A 26,963-nucleotide genomic window follows, 5' to 3' on the forward strand; every position below is an offset into this window, starting at 1 on the left:
AATCTTCGGCGGAAAGTTATTGACCTGATTAAGAGTTTCTGGTAGACCGCTCAAATATAAGGAGAATAATAGGGGGGCTAAAAGACACCCCTGTCGCAGGCCGTTTGGGGTTGGAAATGGGGAGGTTAGACCCTTCTCTCTCCCCATTTGAACTTGGCACCAAGTCCCAGAGTACAATGATGTTATTAAATGGAGAAGATGTTGTGGTATTCCCATTTTCTGTAGTTTGTTCCAAAGTTTGACTCGATCGACCTTGTCGAAGGCAGTGGTAAAGTCTACAAATACTGCATATACTACCTGCGATATATTTACCATGTATTTTTATAGTATTGTTTGAAGTACTGCTATATTATAGATGACTGAGTGTTTGGGTCTGAATCCTGCTTGGTAGAGTGGAATGGAGCCGGTTGAGAGTGCCCATTCTTTTAGATGATCTAGAAGAACGGCAGCAAAAATCTTCCCGGTTGCATCTAGGAGAGCTATTTGTCGGTAGTCTCGAACCTTTCTTATGAATTGGGATTACTATGCTTCCCTTCCAGGACTTTGGAGTATCCCCTGTACTAATTATGTGGTTATACGTGCATGTTAAAAAGTTACTCCACTCTTTTGAGTTGTTCTTTAAGACCATCATCGGGATTTGGTATGGGCCCATTGCAGCCGAGCTTCTTGCCTTTTTTATGAAATGTTCCACTAAGGATGGTGTTAGTGGCTCAATGTTTATGGCTTTATCCTGTCCTATATCGATTTGCATTACTGTGTCGCAGTTGGAGACTTGGTTTACTTTGTATAAATTAGTTATATATGTTTCCCAGTCTGAAGGTGGGACAGGGTTTGATTTTAACATTTTTTTTGTTCCTGTTTCTTGTGCTATTATAGTCCAATATGTACGTTTGTCTTGTCTTTTTGCTGCTATCTGTAGGTCTGTCCATTTTTTATCCTGTAAGATTTGATTTTCTTTTAATTTTTGTCTTCTGCGATAGTTTTTTAGTTTATTGATTTCCTGTTTTCTGGTGTCAGAGAAATACAGGAATTGTGCCCTAATTAATTTGTTTAATTCCCTTGCCTTGGGATCTGTCGTCAATCTTTTGTTGCCTTGTGTTTTTATCATTCTTCGTTTTCCACTCTTTTGTAGTAGTTGAACAAGATTCTTGGCAACTGCCTCAAAATTTAATATTGGGTTTATGTTGTGATTAATTGAAAGTACATTTGAGTTCTCAATGGTTTGGGTGATTTTTTCGAAAGTTTTAGGGTTCCACGCTAGCCGACCTTGGACTGGATTTATGAGAGCTGTTTTGTGCAGATCCATTATATGTACTGAAGTTGTTTGTTTCAGTGTTATACCTGTTGTTAATTGAAGAATAGTGTGGTCACTTCCTTTCTCGAACTTTATATTAAGTAGATGGGCTAGAGGAAAGAGGCCTGGACTACAGATCATATAGTCAAGGATTGATGCACTGAATCCTCCCTTTCTTGTAAAGGAAGCAGGGATGTCACCTTCTATATTGCCATTTAGAAGTATGTTATATTCTGATCATCTCTTTCCCTGCTGCTCAGCCTGTGTGTGTGTGATGTCATTAGAATGTTCGTGTATGCATGGTTTGAATATGTGGTCAGTTTGTATGAGTGGGGCTGAGCAGCTGGATGCTGCTCCCGGTGGGGCCTTCCTTTCTGCCAACTTTAAATAATAAATCTATTTAAGAACAAAAAAAAAATTGCTATTTTATAATTTTTATTTGCAGTCATTCATTTATTTGTGTTGATTGCTTATTTGAAATCCTGACCTTGTCATCGTCAGGGCATACTGTATTTATTTTCTCTTGCTTTCTTTTGTGTTCATTGTTTTAAAAGAGGGAGATATGTTATATTCTGATCATCTCTTTCCCTGCTGCTCAGCCTGTGTGTGTGTGATGTCATTAGAATGTTCGTGTATGCATGGTTTGAATGTGTGATCAGTTTGAATGAGTGGGGCTGAGCAGCTGGATGCTGTTCCTGGTGGGGCCTTCCTATTTACCAACTTTTAACTAATAAACATCTACTTAAGAACATCTACGGCTATTGGATCTACTTACATAATTAAGTACCTTTAACATTGCAACAAAGTACTCCGTTGAGAGTAGCAAGTGATGCTAAAATGATTTTCCCTCTCTTATTTGGTTTACATCCTGAGGGAAATTGAGGAATGGGTATTGCCTGGGCCTCATTTATTTCTCCTGAATCCCATGTTTCTAATAAATCATTAGAGATTTGCCCATTTAGGTCTCCTATAAGGAGCATCAACGGGAAATTCTGATCTTCTGCCACCTTTTCGATATCCTCGAAAATAGTTATCGATAATGCATCCATTTTTGCACCCGGGGGAATATAAACATTACAGATAAGCATTTTGGTCGAGCTTCTGGTCTTATCAGTCCCTATTTTGATTTTTAAACATTGAAAGTTCTTAGAATGTGTAGGGATAATTTCCTGATCCCAATGATAGTCTGCAGATAGGAGGATAGCGATCCCTCCTTTTGCGTGCCCATGGTTAACCGGTTCTGCTGGCATATCATACACAAAGTAGTCGGGGAAATAGAAGTTTGTGGTTGCCCAAGTTTCTTGTAATGCCACGATCCCTGGACGATCGTGGGAAATTATTGCTAGTTTTTCTAGAGATTTTCCTGCAATGTTCCAGGAATAGATGGTTAGACCGTGGCTAAAAAGGGCGCTTGATCTCGGGACCCGTTTTGTTATTATTAAGGTTTTCTGCGATCCAAGCCCATGAGTCGTCCATTGGGATTATTTGCTGAGATTGGTTATTCTTGACCCAGCTTCGTCTTTGTCCGTTGTTCATTGAAACCAAAATGTCATCTTTGTAAGGATTTAACCAGCTGTTATTTGTATGCCGGGATGCTACTGAATAATGATGTTTGACTAGATGGCGTTCTGGTGTCGAGTCGGTTTCCGCCTTTACAGGGGCCACGTCGAATCCTAATTTATGAAGGGTCTCTTTTTCTTTATATATTATTGCTGGGATGACTGGTGACCAGAATTCTGCAACAGCTAATGTAATTTTGTTTTCATCTGGGAAGGAGACTAATTTTATGTCATTTCTTGCAAGCGCCTGTAGGGGTTTTATCCGTTGAAGCACATTTATTATTCTTTCCCTATTTAGGGGGTCCTTGCCCGAGGGAAAGAGGTCTGTAATTTCCACTCTACAGTTATAATTTACCTGTGGTTTGGAAGGCACATCGCTCCTCAATGGGGATTGTTGTTGGCTTTCCTTTTGCGTCTTTGATTCTTTATCTGTAATCCTAGGGACAAATATTGGGGTAATAGGATTTAGAGGTTGGGAAAGCACTGCTTGCGCCTTTGAGGTCGTATACTGTTGCCTTTTTTTCCGTCGAGTTATTACTTATCTGATGTTCGCTTGTTTTTACATTGATAATTGGTGTTGCTTCTGGAAATCTTGGTTTTCGTTCCTTTTGTTTTTCAAACCTTCTATTTTTTCTTTTCTTTATCCGCTTACGGCAGTTGACATTTGTTCTCCTACTTTTTGTAGTTACTAGATGCGGAGATGCGACTATTGATGTATTTTTTGGGGGAGTTTCTACTCTTTCTTGATTTGTCGCGTTTAGCTCTTTTGTTTTTGTTTTATTAAATAATGGAGAATATTTTATAGTCTGTACTACCGATTTGGACTCTTTTGGCTCCCTAAATAGTTTTCTCAATGAAAATGTTTGATTATACTTGTTCTTTTCTTTTTTTTCTTTTTGTTTACTTTGACCAGTTTGTGAAGCCATGTCGACCTTTATTGGGTAGGGTGCTGTTGTCAGTTTTGGCGCTTGTGTGGTAGGCCCTTTGCCCCTTGTTACTCGTTTATCGTCTTGACCATCTATTGGCAGATTTGGTTTTCCACCATGTGTTTTAAGATTCCTATTTGGGTATATAACGTCTGGTCTGTATTTTCCAGGATGTTCCCTAAATGAGAAAGGACTGATTCTAGGATTCTTTCTAGAATGAGCAGTGCTTTGGATACTGTAGTTTGCTTAGTGGAGTGATCTATAGATTTTTGCATGAGAAAATTCGGAGTTCGCGAGAGAGAAATTTCAGAATCTGGCTGTTTTCGTGGGGTACTGTTCTGGTTTTCCTTTTGATGTGCCCTACTGAAGACTAGATCTTTTAGGCTAATGTCGGGGCAAGTTATGTCGAATTCCAGATGTTCTTGGTTTTCTTGGTCATTGGATTTTTTTGATTTTATAATTGTGCTGATAGTATTTGATTGGGGCCAATTTTGATTATTTGATGGTTCTTCTTGCCCTGTTTTGTTAATTGCTTCCAAGATTTCTTTTTTTCCTTCCTCTTTTATTTGAATAGTTTGAGTTTGTTCAATTACTTCTTGTCCTATGTTGCTAATGGTCTCCAGGTGATCCTTTTTTCCTTCTTTTGTTTTTATTTGGTTGTTCTGATTTTGCTCTAGATCCTTAGTGGTCTGGTTTGAAAAGTATTTGAGAATTCCAGTAGGCGGTTCGGTAGAGAGAGGACGGACGATTTGTCCAGCACTCCTTCTTATTGCTTGGTCTGTTCCAACTCTTTTCATAAATATTGTTCGTGATCTCAACTTTTTGTATGCCATGATGCAATATACTGACTAGATATGTCTTATACGCTATGGGGTAGGTTGATTTCCAAGAGAGGAGGGAAGGACCTCGGACGACTTTCCAAGCTCTCACTCCCAACCTTACACCTCCTGCCACCTCCAATAGCGTATACAAGAAATTTTTTGAGGAAAATCCTGATCATAAGGGTGAAATAAGTTCCCCGTTTCCCGCTTCCTGGTCCCAATCTGATGGCCTGCCCACCTCGGGCTGGCGTGATCGGCACCGCTTGGTTCGCACCACACTGGTACTTACACCTCTGCTAGATGTCAGAATCAGAGACAGATTCAGTGAGGATGAGAGGTTTGGATAATGTTCTGATGAGGGAAGGCAATTTGTATACAATGTCCCTGTGGTAGCTGACAGGGAAGGGGGGCTATGAGAGGGCTGTGAGGGGGGCTGTAAGAAAACCCTTGGAAGCAGCTGGAAGTGAGCGGAGCACTCGGGGGGGACCTTCGGGCAAGATCGGACCTAGTCAGATCTGCCTGGGTCAGACCCCCGGCTCTTACTTAGCGGCTGCCTCTATCAGCAGCCGCGCTCACGTCCTACATCCCGCCCTCTGCAACAGCCTCACCTCACCTCCTTCGTGACGCTGATCCTGATCCTGACGCCCAATCCTGACGCTGGAGCCAATGCGTAGAGGGCGTCAGATGGTACTGTAGCCGCGCGGTCTGAAGTGTAGAGAAGCGCTGAGAAAAGATTCCTCCACACTAGAGCTGAAGCCGACGCCGATACTTGCCGATGAGTGCAGAAACACCGCCGCCTTCTCACGGCCTCGGCTGCGGCCTCGGCTGCGCCAATGGCTGTGGCTGCGGCTTTTTCCGGCTTCTTTTAAGGCTTTTTTGCCTTATTCGGCTTTTTTGGCTTATTCCGCTTTTTCGGCAGCTCTGCAGCAGTACTCCGCTCTCCACTCTTCCTCCTCCTGGCCGAGCCGGTGACAGGTAGGGACAGTCGGAGCTCTGAGAAACCATTTAAAAAGAAAAAAATAGTTGTTTATTGTGTTGTTTTTTTGGTATTAGTCATTTTTCAGTTTCATTCCGTGTAATGTTCAATGTGTATTGTTGATTATGTGAATTTAGTTATTGACTGTCCTTTTGAATATTGTATGTAATTCTTTTTGATATGACGACACGTCTCGCTCTATGAATTTTCAGAAAACAAATGAATTTTTGAGAAAATAATACGGGTTAGTAAAAACCTGATTGAACAAAAGTTAAGCTTGTTGCTTTTAAAAAATGTGCTGAAAGTAATTTGTAGATTTGGGTAATTACTTTTTCTTGTCATTTTCTCAACCTCAGCATATCTAAGACCCCTCCGCGAGCTGCATGGCCTAGGTAACTAAGGGTGCTACAAAATACATGAGAACCAGAATCATGTGCTTGACAAATTCATAAAGAGTCTAACTGGGAGAAATAATTACTGAAATTAACTGGCAACAACATATTTATTTAATGGTTTATGCAGAACCATAAAACTGGGACATAGGCAAAAATACACTTGACAAAGGAACTTTAAAAGTGAGTAGCTCCTTTTTTTTCTTTTTTTAAATTCATGTTTTATTGAGATCCAGAATGTAGTTACAAATATATTGGTACACCCAATTCATAAATATTGTACCTGTACTAATCATCCATAAATACAGCATACATAGTCAGAAATCGAAATAACAGCACAAGTTATGAAGAGGAATAATGATAGCTAAGAACCCCACATAGGACAAAAGTTTAAAAAAAATGATATTATTAAATAGATAGGTAATGTCAAGTAGCTAAAGGGCATGTGGAGCAAGATGTGCAAAATAGCAATATACCAATTGAACAATCAGCTCTGACCCTTGTTTTTACTCAAAATACTGTTCCCAATATTTTTCAAGCTTCTTAATCCCCCCATTATTCATTGCATATAACCTTTCGCTGTTTCTAGCTTGCTGCATTTTTAGTACCCAGTCCCGAATTCTTGGAACCTGTTGTGATCATCATTTTTGGAGCAGGAGGGATCTGGCCACCTCCATTGTGATATAGACTATTCTGGCCCTCTTGATACTTAGTCCAAGAGGTGAATCATATCCCAGAACTTTCAGCCAAGTCCTAGAAACCAATCCAATGTGCCATTCAGTCTCTAAATGCAGGAATATATAATTCCAGAACCCCTGGATAAAAGGGCACAGATCAATGATAAAAACCCAGTTGGCTGCCGGCCCATCTAGGCACGTAAAACAATAACTCTGCAAGTTAGGATTAACTTGTGAGAGAAATTGTGGGGTTCTATATAATAGCCATTTACTGAAGAATAACTTCTGATGCCAATGGGCTCCTCTTAATGTGCTAAAGTTAAGTTTGTTAACTCCATCCCGCATACTAGCTGTTAGTTCCAAACCTTCTTATTTTCCCCATTTATCGAATGCGTTCTTGGTAAGATCTGGATTTTTTATAGAGGCTAACATTTTTTCCATTCCCCAGGGTCGTTATTATTATCAGCTTCACATAATTCCAGAACAATATTTTTACTGGAAATTATTTGACCATGATCCAGATTACTAAAGACTTTGTATAATATTTTATTGGAGCCAAGCAGAAAAAAATTGTTTTGAATTAGCTTGTGAATTTCAAAGAGAGTTAGCCATCTTTCCGTGAGAAGAAAATCTGATATTTTACTACACCATGCTTTGGCCCAATTTTGAACTATCTCCTGCTGAAATTTATTACCTGATTTTATAAAAAGTTCTGACAGAGGTGTAGCAGCATTAATATGGGGGATAGCATATCTTCCAAAAAAGTTCCTGCGTTTTTGAAGAAACCACTGCATGCTCTTCTATGGGACTTTTTTTGGGAGATTTCACAAGTTTTGATACATTGCCTATTTGATGTTCTGCACAAATCAGCTCCATACAATAATTCAGAAATAAGCCTATATAGGGCTTTACCTTAAACCTAGACATGTACTGGGCAATATAGGCTAAATAATAACTCCTGAGATTAGGGAATGCCATCCCGCTTTCTCCAGGTCCGCTTATAAAGTGCTTAGTGCAATTCTAGCAATATTTATTTTCCGAATGAAGGACGTAAACAAGAGCTATACCTTTTTAAAAATGGATACAGTTAAAACACATGGGAGAGCGGAGAAGAAAAAATGAAAGAGCGCAGAATAGACATCTTAATCAAGGAGACCTGCTCCATAATGGTCAAGGGGAGAGAATTCCACCTTGAAAATAGATCTTGTATTTTAAAAAGCAACAGAGAGAAATTTAGATTGTGTAGATCCTCAATCCGTGATGAAAAATGAATCCCTAAATAACTTTTGGGATGTGAATATCTGGATGCAGAAAATCTGGATTGCATTTTATAACCTGGACAAAGGTACATGATGAGATGAAAGAAGTACTGGGGGAGGAGATAAGACCGGAAGCCCGGAGATGTATATTAAATGTGTGGGAACCTACGGATTTGAACAATGTGTCTGAAACAATGGGTGACTTTGTCATGCATGGTGGCGAAACGGAATATCGCTCAGTTGTGGGGAGCCAGCCAGCCACCCCGAATTACTAAGTAGGCGGGAGATTTAGACTGGTGTATGTTTAGGGAGAGGGCAGTATATGTGGCCAGGGGTTGCCCGAAGAGATGGGGGAACGTTTGGGGGGCATTGAATAGCTAGCGTGGCGAGATATGTACACCCCGATGCGGCAAGTGGAAGCAGTAGCGCAGGAATCCCCATGATCCCATTTTTTTACATATTGTTCTATGTGATTCTGTACGAGCGACAGATTGACCCTCGCAATGATGACAATTGTTATTTCACCTTATGTTATTGTTTCTTTTCGTTTATTTTCAATAAAAAGAATAAAAATTAAAAAAAAGCTATTGGCTAAATATTTAGTAATGATTTTGTAGTCTGTGTTTAATAGTATGATTGGATGATATGAGTTGGGGTCCTCAGCATCCTTCCCCTTTTTTAGATAACTAACCATATTCCCCTTATGAAATGACGCCGGTATAGGGCCACCCGCTAGCACTGTATTGGCGACCAGTAGAAAATATTCAATTAAGACTTCTAAAAATATTTTGAAAAATTCCACTGCAAAACCATTTGGGCCACAGGCTTTGCCATTTGGAAGATTCTTAATAAAGTCAGCCAGTTCTTCAATAGAAAAGGAATGCATAATATTAGCTAACACTGAAATGTTTTGATCTGATAAAAAATTCTCGAGGGACTCTTGATCCATCTAGCATAATTTCGCCCAGCCTCCCTGTGTCCTTCCTCCGAATGCCAGTGGTAGGGCAGTTCAGTGTTTCAATCTGATTATTAGCCGCTTGCTCACGGGCCTGCCAAGCTAAAAACTTCCCTGTGAAATGACTTTCCTCATATATTTTTTATGTATGGGCCCAATGTATTGTTTCACATTTTGCATAGTATGCTTTGCGTAGTGCCTGTTTTCCCTTTTTAAGTTTCTTTTTATTAGACACCGATAGATACCATAAAAAGCTTTCAAAACTTTGCTGCACATTTCTTTCTAGCATTTGCTTTTGTAATTTGTTTGTTGGGTGTTGTCTGCATCCTTACCTATCCCCAGCCCTCGGAGGTAAGATTTTAGGGTATGCCATACAATGCATGGGGAAGTAGTCCAGTGATTTATTACCAGAAATTCCTTAATTTTGTTTTTGCAAAATTGCACCCACTCTTCGTCCTGTAAATATTGCTTATTAAAAACCCACCGTCTAGAGTGTACTAAGGCTTTTCCTATCTCAAACTCAAGAGCATCCATTGCGTGGTCTGAGAAGCCATTGGGTAAAATGTGCTGGGTATTGAATACCAAAGCTTTAGAGAGTAGGAAAAAATCTATTCGGGATGAGGTGCGAAATCTTCCAGAAAAATAGGTATATGTGGCTTTTGTAGGAACAGCCGCCCTCCAGGGATCAATTAATTCCAGGAATTTACAATAAGTTTGGATAACCTTAGACATTTTGGTTTTAACAGCTTTTTTGATTTAACTGAGGAATCAAATTTCGGATTTTACAGAAAGGTGTAGTCCCCCCATGATTTTCTCACCCGTACTTTGTAATAAGGATTGAAATAACGCTTCAAAGAGTGTGGCATTGTCTTCAATTGGGGCATGGATACCAACAAATGTAAGGTGTCAGGTCACCCAACACCACCTTCCATTTTTATCACTAGAAAAAGTAACCACTTCCGCCCCCAGCCTTTTCCCCACACAGATCGCAGTACCCCGATGTGGTGCTTGGGAGGAGGAAAAGCCCCTGTATGTTGCCCAAGTTTTAAACATAGAGAAGTCCATCTATTTACCTGCTGGAATTGAAAGCGCTGAGTGATTTTCGGTTTAAATCAAAGTTTCAATGGTCTGCAGTTTATTTTTCTTATTGAGGCCGTTTACGTTAAACAACACTACCTTCAAGATTTTATTCATTATTGTCCACTCAAACCTATTCTGAACTCGGAACCAGAACTAAATGCTGCTGGGCCACTCATGAGTCCATTATGGAAAGTAAAATCTAAATTCAATAAATCGAGTATCTGCGCTATAACTCTTGTGTGCTTTCGAAGCTGAGCCCAAACACTTTGCTGACTAATTAAACAATCTACAAAGAAATAAAATCCCCCTTCATGCAAGATAAGCTAATACATTGCAAAAAATTAACCTTTTGTATCTCTGACCATTGTACGTTTGTGCATGTAACAGTAGTCGTGAATGTGTCTCTGAACAATTGCACCACTGGATCTCTTTTTAACACACCTATTGGCCCAAACCTCCACCAACCCCCCTCCCTCTTACCCCCACACTCACCCCTCATCCAGAGCTGTGGTGAGTGGTGCACCTTCCCACTCACACCTAACATACTCTGCAACCCCCCAAGTCAGCCTGGCACCATGACACTGTGCCTGTGCGCAGTGGCCAGTCTCCCCGACCCCTCCCTATGCCAGGTAAACCAGAGAAAAGAAAGCAAAAGAAGAGAAGAAATGAACAAGCAAAACAAAAGGAAGAGAAATGCCATAAAGATGGAAAAAAAGAGGAAAAACACGAAACCCTGAATATTCCGGAACAGGCAACTCAACCCCCCTTCATACACTATATCCTTATATTGCTGTCCCAGCACTACCGAATCAGCAGGGGATGTAGTTACCCTGGGCTAAGAGTAACTTCTACGTATTGCAAAAGCTCCCACCAGATATTAATATATTATCAACACTTTACAAAAAACTGTTGAAGCAAGTCCTGTGCCTCAGAGAAATCTCAAAATAAGTGGAATTTCCCCATGACCAGCACCTTCAGCTTAGATTGCTGTGCAATAATTGCTTGAGCACCCTGGGCTTCAAACAGATGAAACATTTTTACAAAATGTTTTCCGCCGCCTTGCAGCAGTTACTGACATGTCCAAAAATATGTGATACAGGGGATCATCAGGAGTGGAAGACTGTTGCTCTTTTATTGCCATCATTGAGACTTGTACCTTAATGTGATAAACCCCAAAGTTAACAAGTATAGTGTGTGAAAACTTTAAATTGGGGGCTGATACGATGGTATTCGGTGCGCTCTTGTAGTCTTGTTATTGTCAAATCTCCAGAATGTTACGGTAAGACATATGTTTTAATGAAAGAGTCAACCCATTGAAGTGGAAGTTGGCCCTCTTGTCCCTCCTGGATCCCAATGATGCAAAGGTTGGCACAGCAAGAAGTATTTTCCAACTCCTCAAGTTTGTTTTCTATAGTGGATTTTTGTTTCTGGAACTGTTGCTGCATATGAGTAACATGATCCTCCAACTGCGAAATCCTGGACTCAGTTTCTTTCAGCTTTTCAGGGTTCTGAGCCTTAGCATCCTCAGTTTCGGAGAGCTTAGCATGCAGAACAGCTAATTCTGTAGTGTGAGTGGTTTTGAGAGAGATCCCTTATTTATTTCCAGAATAATATTCAGCATACTTTTAATATCCCACAGTATGGTTTTGGGCGTACATTCTTGTACTGTGACTTCCCTAGAAAGTTCTGGAAGCCTTGCAGAGGGTTCCTTTGCACCAACTGAGTCAACCTGTTCAGACGCCAAAGGCAAGGGCTTCTTTGAAGCTGCTGCCTCTAGCTGTGGGGAAAACGACGTCCCTGCCCAGAGAGGTGGCAGGAGCTGAAGGAGGTGATGAAGCGACAAACTGAAATTTCTCTGAGTCCATTAGATCCTTGCCAGAAGGTTGCTTAGGCTTGACAAACAGGATATTCCTTAATCCTTACAGACACTACATCAAGTCCAGCACAGAGTCTGCTACAGTTCCCTGACCGTTGAGGGCCTTCCTTCTAGCAACTGTTTAAGTGGAACTGCCCCAGTTATTCCGCTGTCAACAAGACCAGTACGACTGATGGTTAAATCTTCCGGCTCTTCACCTTGCGAACGCCTTAGAGAGCTCCCCCCCATCCTGATCTTCTGGATTAAGAGACATTGCCAGATCCTTGCGCAGGAAGGCTGCACAATTTGCTCGAGCTTTGGCTTCCCCAACTTGTTTTTTTGTTCTCGTAGCCAAGGCAGGTGCGTCAAGACTTGCTGCAGTGACTGAGACTTTGGGATGACTGCGCATATTTCCACAATCTGGTTCCCAGGAGCCAATTTTAGGACTATGAATCTTGCTGTATCCAGGTATGTACACTGATCCTGGTGAGAAACCTAGCAGACTCACAAAAATTTAGATCATTTTGAAAAGTGTCTATCATTAGTAGAGGGACTGAATGTAAGTTGTCTGGATAACGGGAATGCCTTACTAGCCTCCTTAAATGAAGATCTATACGCTAAACTTCAGATCTTGCAGAATACGGTTGCCAGACTCATTTTGAATCTTCCATAAGATCTCCATCAGCTCCTAGTCTGAGGATTTTGCACTGGCTCCCGGTAAAAAAAAGAGGTTGTTTTAAAATTCAATGCCTTACCGACAAGAGCATACACAGAACTGGACCTAGTTACTTAGCTAAAAAAACGAAACTGGTATCAGCCAGGTAGACTTTTATGATCCAGTACAAAACATCTCCTCACCCCGCAACAAATTCGCACTGTGAGAAACGGTGGCCATTCTTTTTCTTTTCTTGCCCCGACCTTTGGAATAAGCTCCCGTCTCATCTTCTTTCCATCTTGGATTACAAGCTTTTTCGGAAGGAACTAAAAACATGGTTATTTGACCATAAATAATGTTGTCCACTCCTATCTGCTAGCCCATATGAAGTCTTCGCAAGCGCCATGAGACCTTTCAGGTGATTTGTGCGCTTAATAAGTTTCTCTGACTGACATATAAACCCCATATAGGGCAGTAGAGCTCAAACAGAAAGTCCGGCGTCCGCAGGGAGCAGGAAGCAGGCGAACCCACACCTTGAGGATCTTAGTTCTTCAGCCTGCAGAATAGAGAGTAGAAAAGGGGGCTTTCTCTGCCAAATAGATTCTTGCCGTAAATACCTGGCAAAAAAGAGGCAAAGTCCCTGCTTACTTCTCCGCTGCTCCTGCTCCTAGCCCTGGGTTCTCTCTTTGAAAATATACACCAACGTCAGCCTGAAAAAACACTCCTTCAGGACCAGGCTCCAGTGACAGATTCATTAGAGGATAAACCAGTGGTAGCCCGGTAGCTGTACCGTGGCCGCATTCTCCCTCTCATGGTCCATACTTCTGCCGGCAGCCACATTTCACACCTAAGCGGCACTAGCGTGTGCACTGGCGACCACTGGCATCCTGACAAGGAGGGAGGTGGAGCCCTGGCGATCTCCTGCTCGCCATTCGACCGACTACTGAAGTGGGTAGCTCCTTGACAGCATTCTATTGCTAAATATGGAGAGTAAAATGCACAAGGGATACCTGTTTATTACATTGGAATTAAAGTGCATCTCTGGCCTTGGGACACCTATAATAGGCAACAATAGCCATTCTGTTGCTTTGTACGATGTCACAAAAACACCTCTAGTGCCATTGTGTTGTAGCTCCGGTGTGTGAGAGGCAGGAAGATGCAGTTTTATTCTTTAACCAGTGAAAGAGAAAAATAGAGGGCTGCACATAACCCTGGCTCTATGCCTGTTTTTTTTATTTGACAGGACTGAGTCCTGGCAAGCCCTGGCCCACATAGCGTACTGCATTGCTGCACCCTCTCCTACAGGCAAACATCTACAGCTTGGGTACTCACAAACTTTCTGTCGGGGGCTCACTTAAGAATATAATTCAACATCTAACATAAATCAGTCATCGCTTTCCAGAAATCCAAGAGAGAGTTCAGATTGTAGAAACAGTAGTCTCTTCTGCTGCAAATAAGCTGTGACAGAAAGTGAACATATAGCAGGCGGGCACGATAAATTGGAGGACGTGGAAAACCATCACAGATGCAATATTTTCATTTTTGACAATCAGAGAGAGTTAAGAGGTTGGACTTCCCCAAGTATATCAAAGAAGTCCTGACAAAGACATTTCCTGCAAGGACTAGCTGGGACTCTGAGGTTGAGACTCTGAGATTGAGTTCCTACATTCAGGTAGCATTAGGTCTAATCTCCTCAAAGCCCCGGGCACCCACACACCATTGCTGCGAATTTGTACACTTTAGGAACTGATTTCAGAGCAGCTAGACTTAACAAACAGTAATCTAATGAACTGTATTTGTTTCTCCCACTCATTTATGGTTTTAGCAAAATATGATGTTGCAGCAAATATAAGTTTAAAGATTCAAGATTCAAGATCCAAGATTAGGCTTAACATCGGAACCATCTGAAGTAAGGGCATCGTTCCAGAGATTTTATCAAGATCTATACACAGAACCTCCTGTGGGGCTGGGGGACCCTGATTTATATCTAAATACAATCCCAGAGACTAGATTTGAGAAAGAAGACCAGGATATACTTGATGATTTACCTACTTGGGTTGAGATTCTCCATTCTTTAAATTCGTTATCTAGTGGAAAGGCGGCAGGATTGGACGGGATCCCTACAGAATTCTATAAGAAATTTGCTGACCAATTAAAAATGATAATGGCAGAACTCTTTATTCATATAGTTCAGGGGGAGAGCCCACCGGCCTCTTGGTCAGAGGCTAAGATTGTGGTGTTCCTGAAAAAAAATAAAAACCCTCTCGATTTAGGATCTTACCGTCCTATTACACTGATTAACGGTGATTCCAAAATGTACTCGAAACTTTTAGCAACTAGACTTGCACCAATAATAAATAAAGTAGTATCACATTATCAGCATGGGTTTATACCAGGAAGGTCAACAACTGACCATATACAACGGGTAATCTCTTTATTTGATTATACGGAGTCAACAGGAGACCCTATGGCGCTTATCCTGTTGGACGCAGAGAAAGCGTTCGATAGGGTCTCCTGGAGATTTTTATGGGTTGCAATGTCGCATTGTGGAATCACCAACAGATTCATCAAGGCTACCCAAAGGCTCTACATTAAACCAAGCGCCAGGGTATTGGTTAATGGGCTTCTATCAGAGAATTTTGCGATCTCGAGAGGGACAAGGCAGGGGTGCCCTTGTTCCCCTCTTCTTTTCGCGATATATATTGACCCATTCATCCGAAGGCTGGAGAACCTTGCATCAATACCACCGATTCAAATACGCAATCATAATACTAAAATCTTAGCATACGCTGATGATATCGCGCTTGTTACTAGGGATCCCAATTTAGCCGTGCCTGTGATAGAAGATGAGGCGAATCGGTTTGGGTTAATCTCGGGCTATAAATTGAACTCCAACAAGACCGAGATTGTTCCTAATAACAAAATTACGATTAGAGACTCAAGAGTGTCCAAGGAGGCCGTATATTTAGGTGTTAAAATAAATGCCAAAATTGAAAATATCGTTGTGAACAACATAATCCCACTGATATCACGTACTAAGAAAAAGCTGATCCGACTGAACAATTTACATCTTACTATTGGTGGTCGTTGTAATGTGATCAAGATGATTTTTTTACCCCGTTTTTTATATTTCTTCTGAACTATTTGTCTTGAGTTTCCTCCCCATATTTTCAAAATTATAGATTCTATGTTTTCTAGTTTTATCTGGGGATATAAGAAACCCAGACGGGCACTTAAATGGCTTATGCTGCCAAAGGAGAGAGGAGGATTATCTCTGCCTAATTTTAAACTTTATTATTGGGCTACTGTCCTAAAATACTGTGTCAAAATGATTTCTCACGATCAAAGCAGGCTAGCGATCCCGACCCCGCAAGAAATTATACTAGGAGAAGAATGTACTGGCTGCTTCTGGCGGCATGTAAATGATAGTTATTTTAAGAAAGTTACGTTTAAAACTATTGCGGGGGTGTACAAAGTGTGGAACAATGTACGTAGGCTCTTGGGGTTTGGGCGATACTCATTCTACACTCCAATCAGTCTTAATAATGATTTACCAGAAATTTTTCTGGATAGCTGTATCAATAGATGGGTTGCGGCTGGAGTGGTACAGTTTGGCTGTTTTTATGCACCAGAGGGCTTTAAGATGTTTGAAGATCTACATGTAGAATATAATATTAGCCACAGGGATTTTTTTAAGTACCTGCAGGTTAGAGATTTTTTAGCAAAGAAATATAGCGGGCGGTGCAATTTCAAGAACAATCAACTGATTGATAATCTTTGTAAAATAAACACACCTAAGATTGGGGAAATATATGAGTCTCTGAACTCAGTTTTCCCAGATGATATGGATAAACAGTATTCTTTTTGGCAGATCAAGCTGGGAGTACAGTCCACCATTCCCCGTTGCGCCTATGAACCAACCCAAACATCGCTAATGTTGATAAAACTACAAGCACAATGTTATAAAACATTCTTTTGCCTATACTATACACCTGAGAAAATTGCAAAATGGGTGACAGGGAAGGGAACTACGTCTCCACGTTGTGGATTATTTGGGGCTGATATTATACATATGTTTGCAACATGTAACACGCTTAATATTCTGATCAAAGATATATATCCGAATTCTTGTCTGAATTGTGCCAAATAAGAGTGGATGTCTCAACTGAGGAAATTATGTTGGGGTAGAAAACTGCGAGCGGCAGGGAAACATGCAGGGGCTGATCTTTGTGGGCATGGCAATCCTCCGACTCTGTATTGCCTCTTCTTGGCTTGATCCCAATCCACCTGCCTTCCTACAATGGAGGGCTAGGCTACTTGCGACCTGCAGCCTTGAGGTCGCAATCTATAAAAATAAAGGATCAAACAAAAGAAGAAAGGGTATGCAGATTTGGACACCGCTACTGCAGTGGATTCAGAGACATACATAGGCTCCCATGTATTTACTATCTCGTATTATTATCTATTTATTATGATTTAGCTGTTGCCTCTGCATATGTCTTGATGAACTTTAATGTATTAACCTTAGATTTATGAATGTAATAAGTCTTTTCGTATATTATTGGTCTTGGGGGGGGTGGGAGGGAGGAGCTTGTGTATATAATGGAAAAAATTGTCAATAAAAAGATTTAAAAAAAAAAAAAGAATATAAGTTTAAATAATTGAAAGCACTACAACCCATGTGTTTACCACACACGCACTACCATGGCTATGGTTAGATCATACTTCCATTGTTTTAATTGTTTTTACCAGTACAACGCGTTCAACAAAGCATTGTACATAGAATTCGTAAAGCCTTGGCTCCTAAAAAAAAAAACTTCAAATTGATTTTGACAACAAAACAAATTCAATAGCAAAATATTTCACGACATAAGTAATGCGTTTTTTAAGGAATGTAACGTGATGTCCACTTAGTTTTCAATTTATAATATGTTAACATAACTCCTTTTTTAAAATCAAACCCCCCTAAAACATAATTTTCTCACAGACATTCAATCCTAAAAGCGTAAAATGAATAACACAATTTCGGGGAAAAAAACCCGCTTAAAAGAATATATATTTAGCATTTTCAAACTGGAGTGTCACTCCTGAGGAGACCACACACTTGATAAGACAAAAGCTGACAGGCATACTACTAAGACATCAGAAGCGCTAAAGGGTACAACATGATTACACCCCAACTAAGGGCCCCATTAGGATGTCGGGCGGATTGCCTGCGCCAGGGTGGCGGTGGCCACCGCCACCCTGGCGGAGGCAATCCGCCCGACAAGCACTCTTGTTTTCCCCTCCGCCAGATTAGGATGGCGGAGGGGACAGCGGCGGACGGAAAGACCGTCCGCCGCTTTACCGCCGCGGTCGCCTTGCAACCGCGGCGGAATGGATTAATATGGTGGCGGTGTCCAATGGACACCGCCAGCCATATTACAATGGCACAAAGTAGAGGCCTTTCCGCGGCGGCAATGCCGCCACGGAAAGGCAGGCGGGGATTGCTGCGGGGGCCCCCTGCAGGGCCCCCAGGTTGCCACCACTGTCGGGGGGCACATGGGGGGTACCTATGGTGCCCCCCCGCATTTGCATATGCAAAGCGGCAGGCACCGCGCGGTGCCTGCCGCTTTGCATATGCAAATGCAAAAAAGCATTTTTAGCATGCGGGCGGTGCAGAGTGCACCGCCCGCCACAATGCTAAAACTACAGGATGTGCCCGCCACTGTGGCGGGCACATCCTCATTCCCCCCACGGGACCCCCGCCCTTATGGCGGGCGGTCCCGTTCCCCACTATGGTGACGGGCGGACAACGTCCGCCCGTCATCATAATGACCCCCTAAGTTTCTGAAATACAGAACTGAAATAATAGCATCTTCACTAAAATGGTTCATTTAAATTAAAAAGTAAATGGGTACCTATGACAAAAGCAGATGATTCATTGAATCATACAAGGATAGTTATTTTTCTCAAGAAGGGATTGCCACTCCATTGTGTTACTGAATGCAGCCACTAAGTTACATCTCAAAGCTCTTAAATAGCCTGATTTATGATTTGTTTAACCAGGTACAGGATGGGTCCCTCAGGGGAGAAGAGACCACTTTACACACCAACATTACCACTTGTTCATTTGAACGAACCAAAATGCCTGCAACAACCCTTTGTGCTCATATTGTTCGATGCAGAAAAAGCGGATGTATGACGTTACAACGCATACTTTTACAACGCATACCTTTACAAAGCATTTTTTACAACGCAACATCCATTACAACGCATTCCATTCCAACACATGCCATTACAATGAATTTTTAAAAACTACCATTACAACGCATTCCATTACAACGCAAAACATTACATTGCATGTATGGTAAGTATTGGATAGTGTAGGGGTAAAAATTACTATTCTAACTCCAGGGGGGTGCAACAGTAGGGTAAGTGTTGGATAGTGTAGGGGTAAAAATTACTATTCTAACTCCAGGGGGTGCAACAGTAGGGTAAGTGTTGGATAGTGTAGGGGTAAAAATTACTATTCTAACTCCAGGGGGTGCAACAGTAGGGTAAGTGTTGAATAGTGTAAGGGTACTATGCGTTGTAATGTTATGCGTTGTAATGGTATGCGTTGTAATGACATGCGTTGTAGTGGTATGCGTTGTAGTGTCATGCGTTGTAATGGTTGCGTTGTAATGGCATGCGATGTAATGGATGTTGCGTTGTAAATGTTTTGTTGTAATGGTAGTGCGTTGTAAAATTTGCTTTGTAAAGGTTGTTTCCCAGAAAAAGCTTTTAAAAGAGTTTAATGACCTTTGTAGTCTGAGGTGTTAGCACAAATGAGATGTGGGAGATAGTTTATAAAATGGAATCAATTGCTATTCAATGACCTTGAGGTATAATATTTGCTGACACACTTGACTTTGATTAGTTCAATTTTCAGCCTGGCACCTGACACACATTCCCTCTAAAAAAATCTGCATGTAATTTAGTTAACTCCAATGAAGTGGCGATGTACTAAATTGATCTCACTGAAACCATACCGCAGTACAGGTTTTACCAGGAGACATCAGCTGATATTGCCCCTTTTTGCATGGTTACCTAAACACAAACTTAAAATGCGTCTTGCTGTAGACCTCCCAGGTTGTGGACTCAGCTATAGATCATAGTGTCCCTCTCACAAGTTTTTTTTTTGATAATTCAAATTAAACTACGTTTATAAATTAGCTGAATTCATCACATTGTTTAAACAATGGCAAAACATACCTGTTTCACTAAGAGGCCAACTTAATTTGGAAATTGATATTTCTACCCAAGCTCCTTTATCTTTTTAGCGTACGCATTGTTCGTAAGGATGCTTGGTGGTATATTTCCAAAAATATTGAGACCATAAGAAACCTAAACAGGCCTATAGATAGCATTGTCTGGCTCTGCTTCGAGGAGAGGGCCCTTCCTATGCTGCAACTCTAGTATTGGGTCTTTGTGCTGAAATGTCTGATGCATTTGAATGAGCCATGCACGCTTCAACATTTTCTATGCAGACAAGTTGGATATCTTATCAGAATTTAGTAGGACAATATTTTTAAGAGATTTGATCCAACATTGTTATCATTCTTCCAGTAATTTGACATTATTGTGGTGTTCTCAGATTCCAATCTTCCTTGGGCATCTGACATCTGAGACCATCCCTCCACTTCACCGTCTTCCATTACGGTAATTAATCATCCTAGAAGGCTACTTCTTTATCCAATATTCATCAGCATTTGGATAGCACCAAATTGAGAACCTCTGACTAATTGTTTGTGGAGATACAGAAAGAAAACTGGGAAGTGTAGAACTGGACTGCATTTTGAATAGCTCCTGAAGTTATCAGCTAATTTTTAGCCAAATGACGTCCAAGTGTAGACTCCAAAAATATGTCTAGTTTTGACTACTACCACATTCCTGATAAAATCACTGTAATGGAAGAACTGGCTGAACACAGTGCAAATCAACAAAAAGAGAGGTAGGGCGAATGCGGAAACACTCTTAGTCCCCAGTTATAATTATTTCAACAAAAAAAGAGTGTCCATAATTAAATCAAATGTAACAGAAGGAGCAACAAAATAGAACGGATACACAACCCCACTCAGGTGTGTATGGAAAGCCCTCACTCACCAACCTGGTTGGTGACATGCTTCATCATCGGGCCCCACTGGAGAGGCCGAGTGCCTCCCCAGTGTGCTTCAACGCCAGGATTACTGCGGAGCAGGTATTTTGTGAATAGACATGAAGTGAGTGATTTAAAGTGATGGTGATATTTAAAAAATGTCTACAGTTTATCAAAAAAAGTTTAATGTTTGATCACTTGGACATATTAAAAAATGCAGTGTGGGAAATTCGGCCAAATAAATTGTTTGGTTATTTCCACTATCTTAATAGTCAGTCAACATGTTTCTGCCTTGAAACAGTGTGAATTTACCAGGCATTCATCAGGACAAAAGTGGACTAAACCCGGGCGGTGTGGACACGCTAAGGTCCACCCTGACCTAGGGACGTGAAAGTAAAAACAGTGTAAAATAGTGCATGTCGACGGAGGACCAGCTTCCTACAGTACTCCCCGTTCGGGAGACTTCAAAGTAAGTGTATAATGCACCTGTGGGAAAAAAAGGGGACAGAGACATACATTTAGGAGACAGAACAAACAATTAAAAATCATTCTATGCTCACGAGTATGTCTACAGTGCTCCAGTTGTTGTGAGAGGACAGTGAATGGTGAGATAGCGATATTGTTAACACCACACTAAGTCCAGAGGAATGTACAGCAACGCCAAGAAGTGAGGTGGGCTATTGATGGTAAATGCAGTGATAATCTCATGCTAAATAGCCCCTACACAGATATCGGCGGGTGTGGCTAGGAGGATCAATGGACCAAAATGGCCAGTGACCCCGCCTGAAGACAACACAGAAATCAGGAATAAAATATCTCTCTTGAATGGTGAGAAGAAAGTACACCATGGATCTCTGGGGGGGGGGGGTTGGCGTAATTGGCACACCCTTGGGAAAGAAAAACATATTCCAACACAGTTAGTACGCAGTACTTAGCTTAATTAGTCGATCTGCGTAGCGCGGCGGAGGCGGGTGTTAGACTTACGCCCTCGACTCCAGGCACCCACTGGAAACCTGCCTCTACCCTCGAAAACCGGATCCTGAAGATGGATTGGGGGGTTGGCGTAGGCGTGGTGATAGGTGTCAGCCAATTGGAGTACAGGCGGGGAGTATGCAACGCCCAGCACTCGACCGGAGAAGGTCAGGCAGACTAAATGAGCCAATCAAATGGTGCAAACAAGGGCAGCGTAAGTAAAGGAAACTAGACCATGAAGAGTCAAGCTTAAAGCAGCGTGGATGCGCGCATGACTCAATTGTTTCAGAAAAAATTTATTATCAAGTGGCTACGTTACAAAGTTACTAAGCGCAGGGAGATAGAGCCACTGGTTATGCGCTGCAAAAATGTATGAATCTAGTTGTGAGACTATCAAAAGGAATCCCCTGATAGATGGTTACTAATAGTATAGGCATATGGATTGTGTCCATTATACTGCCTATTTAAAGGGGACTAAAAGGGGTTGCTGCCTCCAAGAACACAGACATACGCTTGGTAAGGAGGTGAGGGTACATTGTGGCATTAAGTTTGACATGAATCTCCATGGAGTTTGGGCGTTGCACGCCTATATTATTATATGTTGAGTACTCATTATCTGTAAAGGAGAGACTGCATTATGAAAATGTTCTTACTGGAGGTACAAGCAGTTTGAGGTTCACTATTTGAGGACTGAGCCCCAGGGGATATCATCATTTAAACCTCTGACATGGGTCCCCAAACGGTACACCCATCTTTGTTCTTTTTCAAAGAGTCTCTGGGAGATGTTTTTGCCCCCATTAATCTGTTCAACTATGGTCCACCGTAGATCATTGGTGGTATGGTTTGACTGTAGGAAATGACTGCTCATTTTGGTGGTTATTTTCCGGCACCTGATGCGACTCCTATGCTCACATATTCTTTGCTTGATCTTCCGGGTGGTCATTCCGATATAACGCAAACCACAGGGGCAAGTTATTAGATAGATGACATTTGTCGAGTTGCAATTAGTATGGACTCTTTGGGTCCATACTTTCCCTTGCTCGAGGGATAGTCGTTAGATGACACACACTGCAGTCAGCGCATGGAAAATGACCCACAATTTTTGGCATGCCCCAGGTCTCGGCGATAGAGCGTAGCCCTGGTGGTGTAGTTTCTTTCGGACGCGTGTGGACTAGAGAGTCCTTCAAACTTCGTCCTTTCTTGAAGGAGACGAGTGGTTTCTCCCATGTTTTGTTGATACTGGAGATTATTCTCCAGTTTTTATTAATTGACTTTTTCGTTAGATTCGAGAGACTGCTATAGGTGGTGACACAAGTTAGGGGGACCTCTTGGGATAGACTGGGCTTGTCTTCCAGAAGAACTTCACAAGGTTGGTTGCGTGCCCGTTTGTACCCTTTGTCCAGAGTTGTTGTGGGATATCCTCTTGCTTGTAGCTTTTTTGTAAGGCCAGCTGATTGTTCCTTAAAGTCCTTTACGTCCCTGCAGTTGCGCCTGATTCTTAGATACTGTCCATACGGTAAATTCTCCTTAAGGGGACGTGGATGGAAGCTGGTGAATTCTAGTAAGTTATTTTTCGCCGTTGGTTTGTATTGGGTCTTTGTGGTTAGACGTGTGCCTGCGATGGAGATGGTCACAGGATTAAAATGTAACAGCTCAGGTAGTACACAGGAATAAAGGTTATTGGTGATCTATCTAGACAGTTTTAATTCACACCCTTCTTTCACACAGCGCTGCAACATACCTCACTCAACCTTAAACAGCACACATATGGGATTACCAAACTACTCCATAAATAATTCATAACATCTCTGAGCTCCTTCCTTAAAACCTGAAGTAGTAGCTCCCAATGGTGACTAGGTTTTCGCCATTGGTAAGGAGGACCCATATGATGAAGCATGTCACCTTCGGGTGAGTGAGGGGTCTTATCCTTAAGGGATGTTTTCCCCGATGTTATAACACCTTTGAGAGTTGAGAGATAAACAAGGGCTTTTCTACATTACATCACATACACATGTGAGAGACTGGAGGTGTAAATAGTGTGTTTTTTGAGTATGAGGGAATATACACCTATTAGTCTATAAACTTCCCCTATAGACCCCCAATCCACGGTAGTGATAGAGGGGCCTTTTTATCGACCTTGGTAGGATGAAGGTCTGATGTGAGCCCTACTAGACAAAATCTGAAAATATGCTAAAATGACCAATTTTCACCATATAAAATCAGCAAATGAAATCCCACGGATCCCCTGAATCCCGGGTTTGTAGGCCCAAGCCAAGGGCCAAAGGCCACCGCCTTATGTTAACAGAATCCACTGGGCCTAAATAAATTTTAAACGTGCATTTCTGATGTACTGAACACAGCGAGGCAATTGAGCAAACCTGGAAAGTACAGTAGCCTTTCACAAGCCCCATTGCAAGACACCCCACACACACACACGTACACAGACCCAGCCAGTACAAGTTGGCACATCTTGGACTCTTGCAGAAATATTGTTTTGAAAGATAGCTTGCATGAAATAAATGTCACAGTACCTCAGCACCTGTCGTAAGTTCCGCTCTCACATATATTTTTAGAAATGTACGTAACAAAATGTCCTTTTGTCAGAAATGTACAAAATGTTCTCTTTTAAAATATATGTAACAAAATGTTCTTTAAAGATGTCCTTCCGGTGTCCTAGAACACATGTGGTTAGACCGCCTGCACTGAATGGGCGTAGGCCAGTGTGTCACCATAGAACCTGGTTCCGCATTTTCAGGTATATCAGACCCAACCGTCAAATCTGAAGCCAGAGCTCTGCTGATGCGACCTTTGCATGCAAGTTCTCCGGCTAGCCGATTGTCTGACTTGGGACGTCAATTCCTCTCTCTCAGGTGGTGGACTTCCTAAGCCAGATAATACTCCTGTCTTTTTAAATCTCTGTCCTTGCTCTGTATTTTCCATTCACACCCAATTCCTTGCATTTTAGGTTCCCTTAAGCTATTAGGCCCTGCTGGGATAGTCTCCATAGCTAAGGTGCTTCTAGGCACTAGACTTTATAGAGTGTTCTGCTTTCCCTAACTAATTTCAATTGTGCCTTTCAAATGTTTCATTGCTCAGGCTGATCGATTAATAAATGCATTTTCTGATGTACTTAAGACTTCACGAATAAAATGCCACTTCAAATGTGATCTTTGTCATCTCATATCATTGTTCCTTGTTCCTCAGTGAAGTGTTGCGTCGATGACCTGTGACCACGGCTCATGAACACAGCAGGGTGGTTTGTGACTTGTGACCACACCCTAGAGGGCTTCTGTTCTCCCCTCATCAGCTGGCGCCCAACGTGTAAATCATACTACATACGTCTGCAGTGGATTTGGTGCACGCCCCCGACAGGTTCCTGAGAGCCCCGCCTTCGCTCCTTTGCGGCTAGGACCACGGGTAGGACAAGGTTTTGTTTTTTCCCTTGAACTTCCTTGGTCTGTGCTGCCTGGGGTACGAGCGACTCTCTTTGGCCTGTCTCTGGCTGTCGCCTATCCCTCCAGCACTGTCTCTGGTCATGATTTGAACCCGAACTGTCTCCCTTTGTGGTCACGATTTTGCTTGTCCTTCTTTCATACAACGAGCCATCGCCTCTTGATTTTTGACTTGTGCTTCTTGTGGTTTCACATGTAGTGATTTTTGTGGCATTTCTGATTTGCCCCTGCCGGTTGTAAAAGACGGAGGGGATGGTTCACACTTGGTTTCCGCTCCCTAAAGCATTCCTGATAAGTACATGGGGTCGGCGTTTCACTTTCCGACTACGTCTAAGGTCTTGGTCTCTCAGCATGCGTGAGGTCGAGGTTTGAATTCCCAACTGATTCTAGATTCATACTCCCTCAGTACTTCAGAGTTTGCGTGGGGTCAAGGTTGCATTCCTTGACAGAATATAAGTTTTACATCCTTCTTGGTTGATTTTGCTCACAATGTGCCTTATACTATGGTTTCAGATTGACCATTCATGTCATTTATTGTTTTCATCGTGATTTGAATTGTGCCTTGAAATTACATTTCATGGTCATTGTGCTCTGCATTTTGCTCCTCTGTGCCTCTAGCCCCTGCAGCTTCATTGGTGAGGACTGCCTTTCTGCCCTTCACTATTTTTCTTCCTCATCTTCATGATATATTTCAGCAAAAAGTAGGTATTATTGTGTTCTTTGGGCTGCCACTTCTGATTCGGCTTGGCAGCTGGCTCTCTGCGCGCACAGAATAAGGAAGTGACTTGTGGTATTTTCGGATTCCCCCCTCCTTTCTCGCCCATTCTTGCGCAGATTGGTGCTCCACCGTGTTTAGTGAGATTTAATATCTAGGTCCTTTTTACTGTACTTTCAGTTTTTTAAGATGCATCTTTTCATATGTTTTTGATTTGTCTTTGTCAGTATTGTAATGGTTGATATTTGTTTTTGTTCAATGTCATCTGTCCAGTGCCTTGCTCTGTGTAAGTAGATGTGCTTTTAAGTTGCTTCTCTAAGCGTCCAGTGACAGAGTGCCTCAGTCCTAGTTGCACCATCTCCCACAGCCGCCAGGTGCCCTATGCGGCCTTCCCTTTCCCATTGCTGTCTGGGTTGTATATCCCTTTCCTTATTACAGCCCTGCTAGGTAGGTGGCTAGCCGTCTAAAGACAAGCGCTGACGTTGCTTCTCCTTACCTCTGATATAACAAGTGTTTTTTGTCTATTATTAGCCTAGCAACTGATAGCCAAAAGGGGGGACTAGTATTCAAGTATTCCTCCGAGCCCCTTGACGTCCTCATCACATCCTCTATATTCGTGATGTCCAACACCACCCCACGTACTATAAATTGCTCTATCCATCTGGTGCATGACGTCCCTGTCTCAGTCCATAACACCACTTTTAACACGATAACATACCTTGAAAACAAGCACCGTGAGCGCCTAGCTATCGCTTGGGACGTTCTGGGGTTCATCTTCACTCCCAACACCCAGGTTAACATCTCTACCATTTCCATGACTGACGTATTTGCCAGCACACATGCATTATTCTGCAACTCGTCTAGCTCTGACGCCCTATCCACGTCTCCCTCCGCTCATTCGATCCAGTCCGGTCTCTCAGACGGCTCAAACTCCATTGTCATCACTGATGGGGAAGACTCAGATTCATAAGATTCTACGCAGTCTGTTGTAAGTCCACCCATTCGTCACCACCAAGACAAAAAGACCCATGCAGACGCTTCAGGCAGTGTTTGAGAAAGGAACACTAGATAGATTCCCCAACTTTCCCAACATCTTAGGTAAAGATACATAAGCAGGGCACACCCAAGCAAGCAAATAGCATTTCTCCTCACAGGCTCACAGTGAACAACATAGATACTAGTGTCCCTATGAATAGGATACTGAGTTCTACTATATATAAGAATACATACTGACTTTCACATATATTTTATCTTAA

The sequence above is a fragment of the Lissotriton helveticus genome, chromosome 8 (assembly GCF_964261635.1).
Source record: "Lissotriton helveticus chromosome 8, aLisHel1.1, whole genome shotgun sequence".
Lineage (NCBI taxonomy): Eukaryota > Metazoa > Chordata > Amphibia > Caudata > Salamandridae > Lissotriton > Lissotriton helveticus.